Genomic DNA, 15,747 nt, shown 5'->3' on the forward strand with positions numbered 1-15,747 from the left:
CGGGAAAAGTTCAGAAAAATCTGTCTAGAGCAGAAACTATAGCAGTACAGAATCTTGCTAGCTATGAAGACATCATTATTCGGCCCACCGATAAGGAAAGGCCATTGTGATCCAGAGAATCTGTGAGTACCGGCAAGAAATTGAAAGACAACTGTCGGATGTGGATGTATATCAAAGACTTTCTTTTGATCCAACGAAAAGATTTCAAGCATAATTGCGTGTGATTCTGGATGGGGCAGTTCGAGAGGGTTTAATTTCCCCAGCTCTACAGAAGATTCTGTTTAAAGAGTTCCCCAGGGTACCAGTCCTATACACGTTGCCGAAGGTGCACAAGAATATGGCTACCCCGCCAGGTCGGCCGATTATTTCTGCTCGTGAGTCGCTATTACAAACAACTTCCCAATTACTGGACTTTCTTCTACAGCCGCTACTATTGTTAAAGAAGGCTTTTCTGAAGGACACCACTAGCTTCATCAAGTTATTGATGGAGATTGAAACAGTACCAGAGGGGACGTTATTATGTTGTCATGATGTGTCTAGCTTATATACGTCAATCCCTCATACAGGGGGTTTGGCGTCTATGAAGCAATTTTTACGTCGGTTTCTCGATGAATCTGTATTTAACCATAGTCTGTTCTTAAAATTGCTTGAATTAACCTTGAGGAAAAATTATTTTCTACATGACAGTCAGTATTTTTTGCAGTTGCGTGGCTGCGCAATGGGGTCAGCAGTGGCCCCGGCGTACGCAAATGTGTACATGTTTGACATGGAAGATCTTAGGTTTTTTAATAGGCCTGAGGTTAGTTGCAATATACTGACGTACACCCAGTACATAGATGATATTTTCATCTTGTTGACCGGAGGTACGGATGCGTTTGAACAGCTGATGCTGGAGGTTAATCAGATGGATACTACAATTAAACTTACTTACTCTCATAGTTATGAGGAGATACAATTTCTGGATGTGAGGGTTCAGGTCAGTGGGGGCCGTATTGGGACCAGCGTCCATTTTAAGGACGTGGATCACAATACATTCCTCCTGGCAGGGAGTCATCACCCGTCTTCCTTAAAACGAGGACTACCATTGTCACAGATGATGAGAGTGGCAAGGATTACGAGTGACGCATCAAAAATCCCGGAGGATCTTGATGTACTAATTAGACAGTTTAGGGCCCGTGGGTATGACCATGAGGTGTTATAGCAACAAAAGTGACAGGTCTTAGGGATGTCAAGGTCTCAATTACTTAAATCATCAAGGTGCAATGATGAAAAGGTAATCCCCTGGGTGAGTACATTCATGGTAGCAAGTCCCATTATTAATCGAGCCACGAAAGCTCTATGGCCGATTGTGAAATCAGATAGGGATTTGTTGTGTTTTAAGGATTGTAGACCTCTGGCCGCTTTTAAGTGCGGTCGTAACTTAAAGGACAGGCTGGTAAAGACCGACATCTCGGGGAGAGGTGTACCTAGACATCCTAATGTGTTCTTTAAGAAACCAGGTTGCTATAGCTGCTCTAATTGTGTTACTTGTCAATATATGTCACCCTGTAAAAGTTTTAAACATCCTCATACTGAGAGAATTTTTGATATTCGCCATGTGCTCACTTGTTAGAGCACGTATGTGGTGTATATAGTGGTGTGCCCCTGTGGTTTATACTACGTGGGACAAATCACTCGTAGTTTCAGAGAACGTGTGGCTCTCCATCGCTCCAGTATTGATCTATCACTCTCAGGCAAATCCATTGACCAACCGGTAGCACAGCACTTTAAACTAAAAAGCTATGTGCTATCGGATTTACGCTATTTTATGATCGATCATGTCCCCGAGTCTTTACGAGGGGGGGGGGGGGGGTCGTGTTAAAGCACTGTTACTGACTGAAGCCAGGTGGATTTTCAGGTTGAACACCATGGCTCCACTTGGCTTGAATGAAAAAATTTACTGGAACAGTATTATGTAAGATCTGTCAAGCTCTATTTTGTATATGCGGTATTGTTCTAAATCAGTGCGGTGCCTTTCGTTAGGTCTGTTTAGATACAGGGGTTCAGCAGCCAGAATTATATGCTGCGGAGTTGTAATCATGTATGTGATAAGGAGATTATTAATTATATTGTGTGTCCCCTGGGTTGATACACCATGAATTGTTTTATCTATGTCGGTTTTTATATGTTTTTCAGCTGCTGTGTCACTGCGCTTATGGGCGCTGGAAGCCGGGTTTCCACGGCGACCTCTGGGACTGAACGCAAGCCGGGTTGTCACTATGGCAACGACCGGAAGTATCCGCCCGGAAATGCGTCACTGGGGCTGGATCCGGACTCCAGGTGCGGCCAGGTGCGGGGAGCGGCGCTGATTCATGGGGTATTTCTGAGGGTAAGTGTTTGTTTGTCATTTGGCTTGGTGTTGTCTGGAAGAAGGAACTATAGCTCCGAAACGTCTCAATAAATGGACCAGCAGTTTTGCTCAATTGAAACCCTGTGAGTGCCGTTTGTACCGACTTTGGACTATTATGTTCTGAGGATTCAGGCACCGGGGGATGCTGGATAATTATATTTGAGTGCCGACTGATTTGGAGGACTATATATATATATATATATATATATATATACAGTTGTGCTCATAAGTTTACATTCCCTAGCAGAATTTGTGATTTTCTGGCCATTTGTCAGAGACTATGAATGATAACTCACAAACTTTTCTTTCACTCATGGTTAGTGGTTGGGTGAAGCCATTTACTGTCAAACAACTGTGTTTATTCTTTTTTAATCATAATGACAACAGAAACTACCCAAATGACCCTGATCAAAAGTTTACTTACCCTGGAGATTTTGGCCTGATAACATGCACACAAGTTGACACAAACGGGTTTGAATGGCTACTAAAGGTAACCATCCTCACCTGTGATCTGTTTGCTTGTAATCAGTGTGTGTGTATAAAAGGTCAGTGAGTTTCTGGACTCCTGAAAGACCCTTGCATCTTTCATCCATTGCTGCACTGACGTGTCTGGATTCTGAGTCATGGGGAACGCAAAAGAATTGTCAAAGGATCTGCGGGAAAAGGTAATTGAACTGTATAAAACAGGAAAGGGATATAAAAAGATATCCAAGCAACTGAGAATGCCAATCTGCAGTGTTCAAACTCTAATTAAGAAGTGGAAAAATAAGATTTTACTTACCGGTAAATCTATTTCTCGTAGTCCGTAGTGGATGCTGGGTACTCCGTAAGGACCATGGGAATAGACGGGCTCCGCAAGAGACATGGGCACTTTAAGAAAGAATTTAGATTCTGGTGTGCTCTGGCTCCTCCCTCTATGTCCCTCCTCCAGACCTCAGTTAGAGAAACTGTGCCCGGAAGAGCTGACAGTACAAGGAAAGGATTTTGGTAATCCAGGGCAAGATACATACCAGCCACACCAATCACACCATATAACTTGTGATAAACTTACCCAGTCAACAGTATGAACAACAACAGAGCATCAGTTCAACCCTGATGCAACAATAACATAGCCCTTATTGCAGCAATAACTATATACAAGTATTGCAGAAGAAGTCCGCACTTGGGACGGGCGCCCAGCATCCACTATGGACTACGAGAAATAGATTTACCGGTAAGTAAAATCTTATTTTCTCTAACGTCCTAGTGGATGCTGGGGACTCCGTAAGGACCATGGGGATTATACCAAAGCTCCCAAAACGGGCGGGAGAGTGCGGATAACTCTGCAGCACCGTTTGAGCAAACAATAGGTCCTCATCAGCCAGGGTATCAAACTTGTAGAACTTTGCAAAAGTGTTTGAACCTGACCAAGTATCAGCTCGGCATAGTTGTAATGCCGAGACCCCTCGGGCAGCCGCCCAAGAAGAGCCCACCTTCCTAGTGGAATGGGCTTTAACTGATTTTGGCAGCGGCAATCCAGCCGCAGAATGAGCCTGCTGAATCGTGTTACAGATCCAGCGAGCAATAGTTTGCTTTGAAACAGAAGCACCCAGCTTGTTGGATGCATACAGGATAAACAGCGACTCCGTTTTCCTGACTCTAGCCGTTCTGGCTACATAAACCTTCAAAGCCCTGACCACATCCAGTAACTCAGAATCCTCCAAGTCACGAGTAGCCACAGGCACCACAATAGGTTGGTTCATATGAAAAGATGACACCACCTTTGGCAGAAATTGTGGACGGGTCCGCAATTCTGCTCTATCCATATGGAAAACCAGATAGGGGCAATTATGTGACAAAGCCGCTAATTCTGACACACGCCTAGCCGAAGCCAAGGCTAATAGCATGACCACCTTCCACGTGAGATATTTTAACTCCACCGTTTTAAGTGGTTCAAACCAGTGTGATTTCAGGAAACTTAACACCACGTTAAGATCCCAAGGTGCCACTGGAGGGACAAAAGGAGGCTGAATATGCAGCACTCCCTTTACAAACGTCTGAACTTCTGGTAGAGAAGCCAACTCTTTTTGAAAGAAAATGGATAGGGCCAAAATCTGGACCTTAATGGAGCCCAATTTTAGGCCCAAATTGACTCCTGACTGTAGGAAGTGGAGGAAACGGCCCAGCTGGAATTCCTCTGTAGGAGCATTCCTGGCATCACACCAAGAACATATTTTCGCCATATACGGTGATAATGTTTAGCTGTCACGTCCTTCCTAGCCTTTATCAGCGTAGGAATGACCTCGTCCGGAATGCCCTTTTCTGCTAGGATCCGGCGTTCAACCGCCATGCCGTCAAACGCAGCCGCGGTAAGTCTTGGAACAGACAGGGCCCCTGTTGCAACAGGTCCTGTCTTAGAGGAAGAGGCCACGGGTCCTCTGTGAGTATTTCTTGCAGATCTGGATACCAGGTCCTTCGTGGCCAATCTGGAACAATGAGGATTGTTCTCACTCCTCTTTTTCTTATTAGCCTCAGCACCTTGGGTATGAGAGGAAGAGGAGGAAATACATAGACCGACTGGAACACCCACGGTGTCACCAGGGTGTCTACCGCTATTGCTTAAGGGTCTCTTGACCTGGCACAATACCTCTGTAGTTTTTTGTTGAGGCGGGATGCCATCATGTCCACCTGTGGCAGTTCCCACCGATATGTGATCTGTGTGAAGATTTCCTGATGAAGTCCCCACTCTCCCGGGTGGAGGTCGTGTCTGCGGAGGAAGTCTGCTTCCCAGTTGTCCACTCCCGGGATGAACACTGCTGACAGAGCGCTTACGTGATTCTCCGCCCAGCGAAGAATTCTGGTGGCTTCTGCCATCGCCACTCTGCTCCTTGTGCCGCCTTGGCGGTTCACATGAGCCACTGCGGTGATGTTGTCTGACTGAATCAGAACCGGTTGGTCGCGAAGCAAGTGCTCCGCTTGACGTAGGGCGCTGTATACGGCACTTAGTTCCAGGATGTTGATGTGAAGGCAAGTCTCTTGACTTGACCACAGACCTTGGAAATTTCTTCCCTGTGTGACTGCTCCCCACCCTCGGAGGCTAGCGTCCGTGGTCACCAGGACCCAGTCCTTAATTCCGAATCTGCGTCCCTCTAGAAGGTGAGAACTCTGCAGCCACCACAGGAGTGACACCCTGGCCCTGGGGGACAGGGTGATTAACCGATGCATCTGAAGATGTGATCCGGACCACTTGTCCAGTAGGTCGCATTGGAAGGTCCTCGCATGGAACCTGCCGAAGGGAATGGCCTCGTATAATGCCACTATCCTTCCCAGGACTCGAGTGCAGTGATGCACTGACACCTGTTTTGGTTTTAATAGACTCCTGACCAGTGTCATGAGCTCCTGAGGTCTCTCTATTGGGAGATAAACCCTTTTCTGGTCTGTGTCTAGGATCATGCCTAGGAGAGGCAGATGAGCTGTAGGAACCAACTGCGACTTTGGAATATATAGAATCCAGCCGTGTTGCCGTTACACTTCCAGAGAAAGTGATACGCTGTTCAGCAACTGCTATCTTGTTCTCGCTTTTATGAGGAGATCGTCCAAGTACGGGATAATTGTGACACCTTGCTTCCGCAGGAGCACCATCATTTCCGCCATTACCTTGGTGAATATTCTCGGGGCCGTGGAGAGACCAAACGGCAACGTCTGAAATTGGTAATGACAATCCTGTACCGCAATTCTGAGGTACGCCTGATGAGGTGGATAAATGGGGACATGAAGGTATGCATCCTTTATGTCCAGAGACACCATAAAATCTCCCCCTTTCAGGCTTGCGATGACCGCTCTTAGCGATTCCATCTTGAACTTGAACCTTTTCAGGTATATGTTCAGGGATTTTAAATTCAATATGGGTCTGACCGAACCGTCCGGTTTTGGGACTACAACATGGTCGAATAATAACCCCCTCCTTGTTGAGGGACGGGAACCTTGACCACCACCTGTTGAAGATACAATTTGTGAATTGCAGTTAACACTATTTCCCTCTTGTGGGGGGAAGCCGGCAGGGCCGACAGTGAGGGGGCATCTCCTCAAAGTCCAGCTTGTATCCCTGAGACACAATATCTATTGCCCAGGGATCCAACAGGGGGTGAACCCACTTGTGGCTGAAATTACGAAGACGTGCCCCCGCCGGGCCTAGCTCCGCCTGTGGAGCCCCAGCGACATGCGGTGGATTTTGTAGAGGCCGGGGAGGACTTCTGTTCCTGGGAACTAGCTGTGTTGTGCAGCTTCTTTCCTCTGCCCCTGCCTCTGGCAAGAAAGGACGCACCTCGGACTTTCTTGTTTCTTTGTGTTCGAAAGGCTGCATTTGATAATGTCGTGCTTTCCTAGGCTGTGCAGGAATATAAGGCAAAAGATCAGAATTACCAGCTATAGCTGTGGAGACCAGGTCCGAGATCCCTTCTCCACACAATCCTCAGCCTTCCATATGCCTCTTAAGTCGGCATCACCTGTCCATTGCATATTCTACAGGACACGTCAAACAGAAATCGACATAGCGTTGACTCTAGAAACCAATAGACTAATGTCTCTTTGGGCATGTTTAATATATATATATATATATATATATATATATCTAAAGACAGCATCTTTAATATATATATCTATATCTATACATATATATATATATATATATATATACATACTAGGGTCTCAATCTCTGCTGATAAGGTACCTGTCCACGCTGCTACAGCGCTATAAAGTCTGAGTAGTGTACCAGAATGTGCTCGCTATCTGCAGGATCCCTGAGGATAGCTGTTAAGTCCGGGCTACCTTTTGGGTAAACGTGACACCCTAGGGGAAGATTCCCATCGTATCCTGGCCCTAGTAGGGAAAGGATACTCCCTGAGAATTCTTTGTGGGAAACTGCAATCTCTTGTCTGGAGATTCCCGCTCTTTTTCATCATGAGAGGAGGGAAATTTACCTCAGCTTTCTCCCCCTTACACATGTATACCCTTGTGTCAGGGACAGATGAGTCATCAGTGATATGCAAATCATCTTTATTACAATAATCATATATTGAATACTTTCCTGCCCTTTTGGCTGTAACTTTGCATTATTGTAGTCGACACTGGAGTCAGACCCTGTGTCGATATCAGTGTCTATTATTTTGGATAGTGAGCATTGAGAGACTCTGTAGGTCTCTGCGACATAGGGACAGACATGGGTAGATTCCCTATCTGTTCTCTAATCTTTTGTGCAATAAATTCACCTTAGCACTTAATTACACATATCCAAACAGGTGTCGGCGTTGTCGACGGATACACCCCTCACACACACATTTGCTCCATCTCCTCCTTAGGGGAGCCTTTTATCTCAGACATGTCGACACACACGTACCGACACACCACACACTCAGGGAATGCTCATCTGAAGACAATTCCCCCACAAGGCCCTTTGGAGAGACAGAGAGAGAGTATGCCAGCACACACCCCAGCGCTATTAACCCAGGAATAACACAGTAACTTAATGTTAACCCAGTAGCAGCTGTTTATATTGATTTTTGCGCCTAATTATGTGCCCCCCCTCTCTTTTTACCCTCTTCTACCGTGTATCTGCAGGGGAGAGGCTGCGGAGCTTCCTCTCAGCGGTGCTGTGGAGAAAAAACATGGCGCAGGTGAGTGCTGAGGAAGAAGCCCCGCCCCCTCCACAGCAGGCTTCTGTCCCGCTTAAATATACATTTACTTGGCGGGGGCTCATATATATATACAGTGCCCAACTGTATATATGCTAAACTTTTGCCAAATAGGTCCCAATTGCTGCTCAGGGCGCCCCCCCCCCCCCCCCCCTGCGCCCTGCACCCTTACGGTGACCGGAGTATGTGAGGTGTGTGTGGGAGCAATGGCGCACAGCTACAGTGCTGTGCACTACCTCAGTGAAGACTGGAGTCTTCTGCCGCCGATTTCGAAGTCTTCTTGCTTCTTATGCTCACCCGGCTTCTGTCTTCCGGCTCTGCGAGGGGGACGGCGGCGCGGCTCTGGGATCGGACGACGAGGGTGAGATCATGTGTACGATCCCTCTGGAGCTAATGGTGTCCAGTAGCCTAAGAAGCAGGACCTATCTTCAGAGAGTAGGGCTGCTTCTCTCCCCTCAGTCCCACGATGCAGGGAGTCTGTTGCCAGCAGATCTCCCTGAAAATAAAAAACCTAACAAAATACTTTCTTACAGCAAGCTCAGGAGAGCTCACTGAACAGCACCAAGCTCGTCTGGGCACAGATTCAAACTGAGGTCTGGAGGAGGGACATAGAGGGGGGAGCCAGTGCGCACCAGAATCTAAATTCTTTCTTAAAGTGCCCATGTCTCCTGCGGAGCCCGTCTATTCCCATGGTCCTTGCGGATTCCCCAGCATCCACTAGGACGTTAGAGAAATGAGGGATTCTGTGGAAACCAAATCACGGTCAGGTAGACCAACTAAAATTTCAGCCACAACTAACAGGAAAATTGTTCGGGATGCAAAGAAAATCCACAAATAACTTCAGCTGAAATACAGGACTCTCTGAAAAAAGTGGTGTGGTTGTTTCAAGATAGAAACATAGAAACATAGAATTTGACGGCAGATAAGAACCACTTGGCCCATCTAGTCTGCCCCTTTTTTATTTTATCCTTTAGGCAATCTCAACCCTTTTTTAACCTTAATTCTTTGTAAGGATATTCATATGCCTGTCCCAAGCATGTTTAAATTGCCCTACAGTCTTTGCCTCTACCACCTCTGATGGGAGGCTATTCCACTAACCCACTACCCTTTCTGTGAAGTAATTTTTCCTTAAATTTCCCCTGAACCTCCCCCCCTCCAGTCTCAATGTATGCCCTCGAGTTCTAATACTTCTTTTCCTTTGAAGAATGTTTCCCTCCTGAACTTTGTTAAGACCCTTGATATATTTGAAAGTTTCTATCATGTCCCCCCTTTCCCTTCTCTCCTCCAAAATATACATGTTAAGATCTTTTAGCCTTTCCGGGTAAGTTTTGTGATGTAGGCCATGCACCATTTTAGTTGCCCTTCTTTGTACACTCTCTAATGTATTTATATCCTTCTGGAGATAGGGTCTCCAGAACTGGACACAGTATTCCAGATGGGGCCGTACCAATGACCTATACAGTGGCATTATCACTTCTTTTTTCCTGCTACTGATTCCTCTCCCTATGCAACCAAGCATCTGACTTGCCTTTCTCATTGCTTTGTTGCATTGCTTTCCTGCCTTCAAGTCACTTGAAATAGTGACTCCTAAATCTCTTTCCTCCTCAGTAGTTTCCATTATAGTACCCTTGATACTATACTTAGCCTTTGGGTTTTTGAGATCCAAGTGCATGATTTTGCATTTTTTAGCATTAAACTGTAGTTGCCACGTTCTTGACCATTTCTCAAGCCTACCTAGGTCATTAATCATTTGTTTGACCCCTCCCGGTGTGTCTACCCTGTTGCATATCTTTGTATCATCTGCAAAAAGGCATATCTTCCCTTCAATACCATCTGCAATGTCACCAACAAAGATATTAAAGAGAACTGGACCAAGTACAAATCCCTGGGGTACTCCACTGGTAACATTTCCCTCCATAGATTGCACTCCATTAACTACGACTGTCTGTTTCTTATCCTGCAACCAGGTTCTTATCCATTTAACTGATTTATAATCCACCCCCAGGCTTTCAAGTTTATTTAGCAGTCTGCGATGTGGGACAGTGTCAAATGCCTTACTAAAGTCTAGATATGCTACAGCTACAGCTCCCCCTTGATCTATTATTTTCATCACAGAGTCAAAAAAGTCAATAAGATTTGTTTGGCATGATCTCCCACCAGTAAATTCATGCTGTTTTGGATCCTGTAAGTTGTTTGATTTAAGATATACCACTACTCTTTCTTTTAATAGTTTTTCCATTACTTTCCCTACTACTGATGTAAGGCTTACTGGTCTGTAGTTACTTGCTTCTTCCTTGCTTCCACTTTTGTGCAGTGGAACTACATTTGCTCTTTTCCAGTCCTCTGGAATAGCACCTGCATTTAGTGACTGGTTAAATAATTCTGTTAAAGGTGTAACCAGCACATCTTTTAGCTCTTTGAGTATACTTGGGTGTATCCCATCTGGTCCCATTGATTTATCCACTTTTAGTTTTGAAAGTTCTGTTAGGACCTTCTCCTCTGTAAATGTATTTTCATCTACCTTATTTTTATGAATGTCCTTGCAACTTAACTGTGGCCCCATCCCTTCTTCTGTAGTAAATACTGAGCAAAAATAATTATTTAGGTGATCTGCTATTGCCTTGTCACCCTCCACCAAATGCCCACTCTCTGTCTTAAGATTTATTATTCCTCCATTTGATTTTCTCCTTTCACTTATATACTTAAAAAAAGTTTTGCCCCCTTTATCTACTGACTGGGCCATTTTCTCCTCAGCTTCTGCCTTTGCACGTCTGATCACTTTCTTAGCATCCTTCAATAAGGAGGCATTTGAAAAATGGGCTGCATGGTCAAGTCTCCAGAATAAAGCCATTACTACGCAAATGCCACAAAGCATCCTGCTTACAATACTCCAAACAGCACAGACAAGCCTCAAAACTTCTGGAACAAAGTCATTTGGAGTGATGAGACCAAAATGTAACTTTTTGGCCACAACCATAAACGTTACATTTGGAGAGGAGTCAACAATGCCTATGATGAAAGGTACACCATTCCTACTGTGAAACACGGAGGTGGATCGCTGATGTATTGGGGATGTGTGAACTACAAAGGCACTGGAAACTTGGTCAAAATTGATGGCAAGATGAATGCAGCATGTTATCAGAAAATACTGGAGGAAAATGTGCACTCATCAGCCTGGAAGCTGCTCATGGGACGTACATGGACGTTCCAACATGACAATGATCCAAAACACAAGGCCAAGTCGACCTGTCATTGGCTACAACAGAATAAAGTGAAGGTTCTGGAGTGGCCATCTCAGTCTCCTGACCTCAATATCATTGAGCCACTCTGGGGAGATCTCAAACGTGCAGTTCATGCAAGACAGGCCAAGAATTTACAGGAACTGGAGGCTTTTTGCCAAGAAGAATGGGCAGCTTTACCATCTGAGAAAATAAAGAGCCTCATCCACAACTACCACAAAAGACTTCAAGCTGTCATTGATGTTAAAGAGGGCAATACACGATATTAAGAACTGGGGTATGTAACAGGGTCATTTGGGTAGCTTCTGTTGTCATTATGATTTAAAAAGAGAAAACACAGTTGTTTAACAATAAATGGCTTCACCCAACCACTAACCACGAGTGAAAGAAAAGTTTATGAGTTATCATTCATATTCTCTGACAAATGGCCAGAAAATCACAAATTCTGCTAGGGTATATAAACTTATGAGCACAACTATATATAAGGTATAATAAACTCTGTTATTGTAGTGTTATAGGCAACTTCATATATAAATCTTATAAATCTTGGTGTATTTACCCTCCAATGAGGCCGTTGAGCAAAGTATTAAAATAATGTTTTAATTAGTGATGTGCACCGGCATTTTTCGGGTTTTGTGTTTTGGTTTTGGATTCGGTTCCGCGGCCGTGTTTTGGATTCGGACGCGTTTTGGCAAAACCTCATCTAAAAAATTTTGTCGGATTCGGGTGTGTTTTGGATTCGGGTGTTTTTTACAAAAAACCCTAAAAAACAGCTTAAATCATAGAATTTGGGGGTCATTTTGATCCCATAGTTTTATTAACCTCAATAACCATAATTTCCACTCATTTCCAGTCTATTATGAACACCTCACACCTCACAATATTATTTTTAGTCCTAAAATTTGCACCGAGGTCGCTGGATGGCTAAGCTAAGCGACACAAGTGGCCGACACAAACACCTGGCCCATCTAGGAGTGGCACTGCAGTGTCAGGCAGGATGGCACTTTAAAAAAATAGTCCCCAAACAGCACATGATGCAAAGAAAAAAAGAGGCGCACCAAGGTCGCTGTGTGACTAAGCTAAGCGACACAAGTGGCCGACACAAACACCTGGCCCATCTAGGAGTGGCACTGCAGTGTCAGGCAGGATGGCACTTCAAAAGAATTGTCCCCAAACAGCACATGATGCAAAGAAAAAAAGAGGCGCACCAAGGTCGCTGTGTGACTAAGCTAAGCGACACAAGTGGCCGACACAAACACCTGGCCCATCTAGGAGTGGCACTGCAGTGTCAGGCAGGATGGCACTTCAAAAAATTAGTCCCCAAACAGCACATGATGCAAAGAAAAAAAGAGGCGCACCAAGGTTGCTGTGTGACTAAGCTAAGCGACACAAGTGGCCGACACAAACACCTGGCCCATCTAGGAGTGGCACTGCAGTGTCAGGCAGGATGGCACTTCAAAGAAATAGTCCCCAAACAGCACATAATGCAAAGAAAAAAAGAGGCGCACCAAGGTCGCTGTGTGACTAAGCTAAGCGACACAAGTGGCCAAAACAAACACCTGGCCCATCTAGGAGTGGCACTGCAGTGTCAGGCAGGATGACACTTCAAAAAAATAGTCCCCAAACAGCACATAATGCAAAGAAAAAAAGAGGCGCACCAAGGTCGCTGTGTGACTAAGCTAAGCGACACAAGTGGCCGACACAAACACCTGGCCCATCTAGGAGTGGCACTGCAGTGTCAGGCAGGATGGCACTTCAAAAGAATTGTCCCCAAACAGCACATGATGCAAAGAAAAAAAGAGGCGCACCAAGGTCGCTGTGTGACTAAGCAAAGCGACACAAGTGGCCGACACAAACACCTGGCCCATCTAGGAGTGGCACTGCAGTGTCAGGCAGGATGGCACTTCAAAAGAATTGTCCCCAAACAGCACATGATGCAAAGAAAAAAAGAGGCGCACCAAGGTCGCTGTGTGACTAAGCTAAGCGACACAAGTGGCCGACACAAACACCTGGCCCATCTAGGAGTGGCACTGCAGTGTCAGGCAGGATGGCACTTCAAAAAATTAGTCCCCAAACAGCACATGATGCAAAGAAAAAAAGAGGCGCACCAAGGTTGCTGTGTGACTAAGCTAAGCGACACAAGTGGCCGACACAAACACCTGGCCCATCTAGGAGTGGCACTGCAGTGTCAGGCAGGATGGCACTTCAAAGAAATAGTCCCCAAACAGCACATAATGCAAAGAAAAAAAGAGGCGCACCAAGGTCGCTGTGTGACTAAGCTAAGCGACACAAGTGGCCAAAACAAACACCTGGCCCATCTAGGAGTGGCACTGCAGTGTCAGGCAGGATGGCACTTCAAAAAAATAGTCCCCAAACAGCACATGATGCAAAGAAAAAAAGAGGCGCACCACAGGTATAGAATGTAGATGGATAGTATACTTAATGACGACACAAAGGTAGGTACAGCAGTGGCCTTCCGTACTGCTATTATATTTAGTATACTGGTGGTCACTGTGTCAGCAAACTGCAAAACTAAAATGCACCACAGGTATAGAATGTAGATGGATAGTATACTTAATGACGACACAGAGGTAGGTACAGCAGTGGCCTTCCGTACTACTATTATATATAGTATACTGGTGGTCACTGTGTCAGCAAACTGCAAAACTGAAATGCACCACAGGTATAGAATGTAGATGGATAGTATACTTAATGACGACACAGTGGTAGGTACAGCAGTGGCCTTCCGTACTGCTATTATATATAGTATACTGGTGGTCACTGTGTCAGCAAACTGCAAAACTAAAATGCACCACAGGTATAGAATGTAGATGGATAGTATACTTAATGACGACACAGAGGTAAGTACAGCAGTGGCCTTCCGTACTGCTATTATATATAGTATACTGGTGGTCACTGTGTCAGCAAACTGCAAAACTAAAATGCACCACAGGTATAGAATGTAGATGGATAGTATACTTAATGATGACACAGAGGTAGGTACAGCAGTGGCCTTCCGTACTGCTATTATATATAGTATACTGGTGGTCACTGTGTCAGCAAACTGCAAAACTAAAATGCACCACAGGTATAGAATGTAGATGGATAGTATACTTAATGAATGATGACACAGAGGTAGGTACAGCAGTGGCCTTCCGTACTGCTATATATAGTATACTGGTGGTCACTGTGTCAGCAAACTGCAAAACTAAAATGCACCACAGGTATAGAATGTAGATGGATAGTATACTTATTGACGACACAGAGGTAGGTACAGCAGTGGCCTTCCGTACTGCTATATATAGTATGCTGGTGGTCACTGTGTCAGCAAACTGCAAAACTAAAATGCACCACAGGTATAGAATGTAGATGAATAGTATACTTAATGAATGACGACACAGAGGTAGGTACAGCAGTGGCCTTCCGTACTGCTATATATAGTATACTGGTGGTCACTGTGTCAGCAAACTGCAAAACTAAAATGCACCACAGGTATAGAATGTAGATGGATAGTATACTTAATGACGACACAAAGGTAGGTACAGCAGTGGCCTTTCGTACTGCTATATATAGTATACTGGTGGTCACTGTGTCAGAAAACTGCAAAACTAAAATGCACCACAGGTATAGAATGTAGATGGATAGTATACTTAATGAATGACGACACAGAGGTAGGTACAGCAGTGGCCTTCCGTACTGCTATATATAGTATACTGGTGGTCACTGTGTCAGCAAACTGCAAAACTAAAATGCACCACAGGTATAGAATGTAGATGGATAGTATACTTAATGACGACACAGAGGTAGGTACAGCAGTGGCCTACTGTACCGTAATGCTATATATTATATACTGGTGGTCACTGGTCAGCAAAACTCTGCACTGTACTCCTCCTATATAATAATATACTGGTGGTCCCCAGTCCCCACAATAAAGCAGCACACTGAGCACAGATATGGAGTGTTTTTCAGGCAGACAACGTATACTGGTGGTCACTGTCAGCAAAACTCTGCACTGTACTCCTGCTATATAATACAGCTGCTCCCCAGTCCCACAATTAAGCAGTGTGAGCACAGATATATGCAGCACACTGAGCACAGATATGGAGCGTTTTTTTCAGGCAGAGAACGGATAACTGGTGGTCACTGATCAGCAAAACTCTGCACTGTACTCCTCCTATATACAGCTGCTCCCCAGCCCTCCCCACGGGTGGTAGTCATGTGACCGCCGGTCGGCTTACCGACAGTCACATGACCTCCCCCGTGAGCCCGACGGCTCACTATCCCGATGGTCGGCATGCCGACCAACAGGGACTATTTCCACTCGTGGGTGTCCACGACACCCATAGAGTGGGAATAGAACCCGTGGCGACCGCAGGTCGCCACGGCGAGCGCAGCGTGGCGAGCGCAGCGTGGCGAGCGCAGCGAGCCCGCAAGGGGCTTGCTGTACTCG

The sequence above is a fragment of the Pseudophryne corroboree genome, chromosome 6 (genome assembly GCF_028390025.1).
Source record: "Pseudophryne corroboree isolate aPseCor3 chromosome 6, aPseCor3.hap2, whole genome shotgun sequence".
NCBI classification, from domain to species: Eukaryota; Metazoa; Chordata; class Amphibia; order Anura; family Myobatrachidae; genus Pseudophryne; species Pseudophryne corroboree.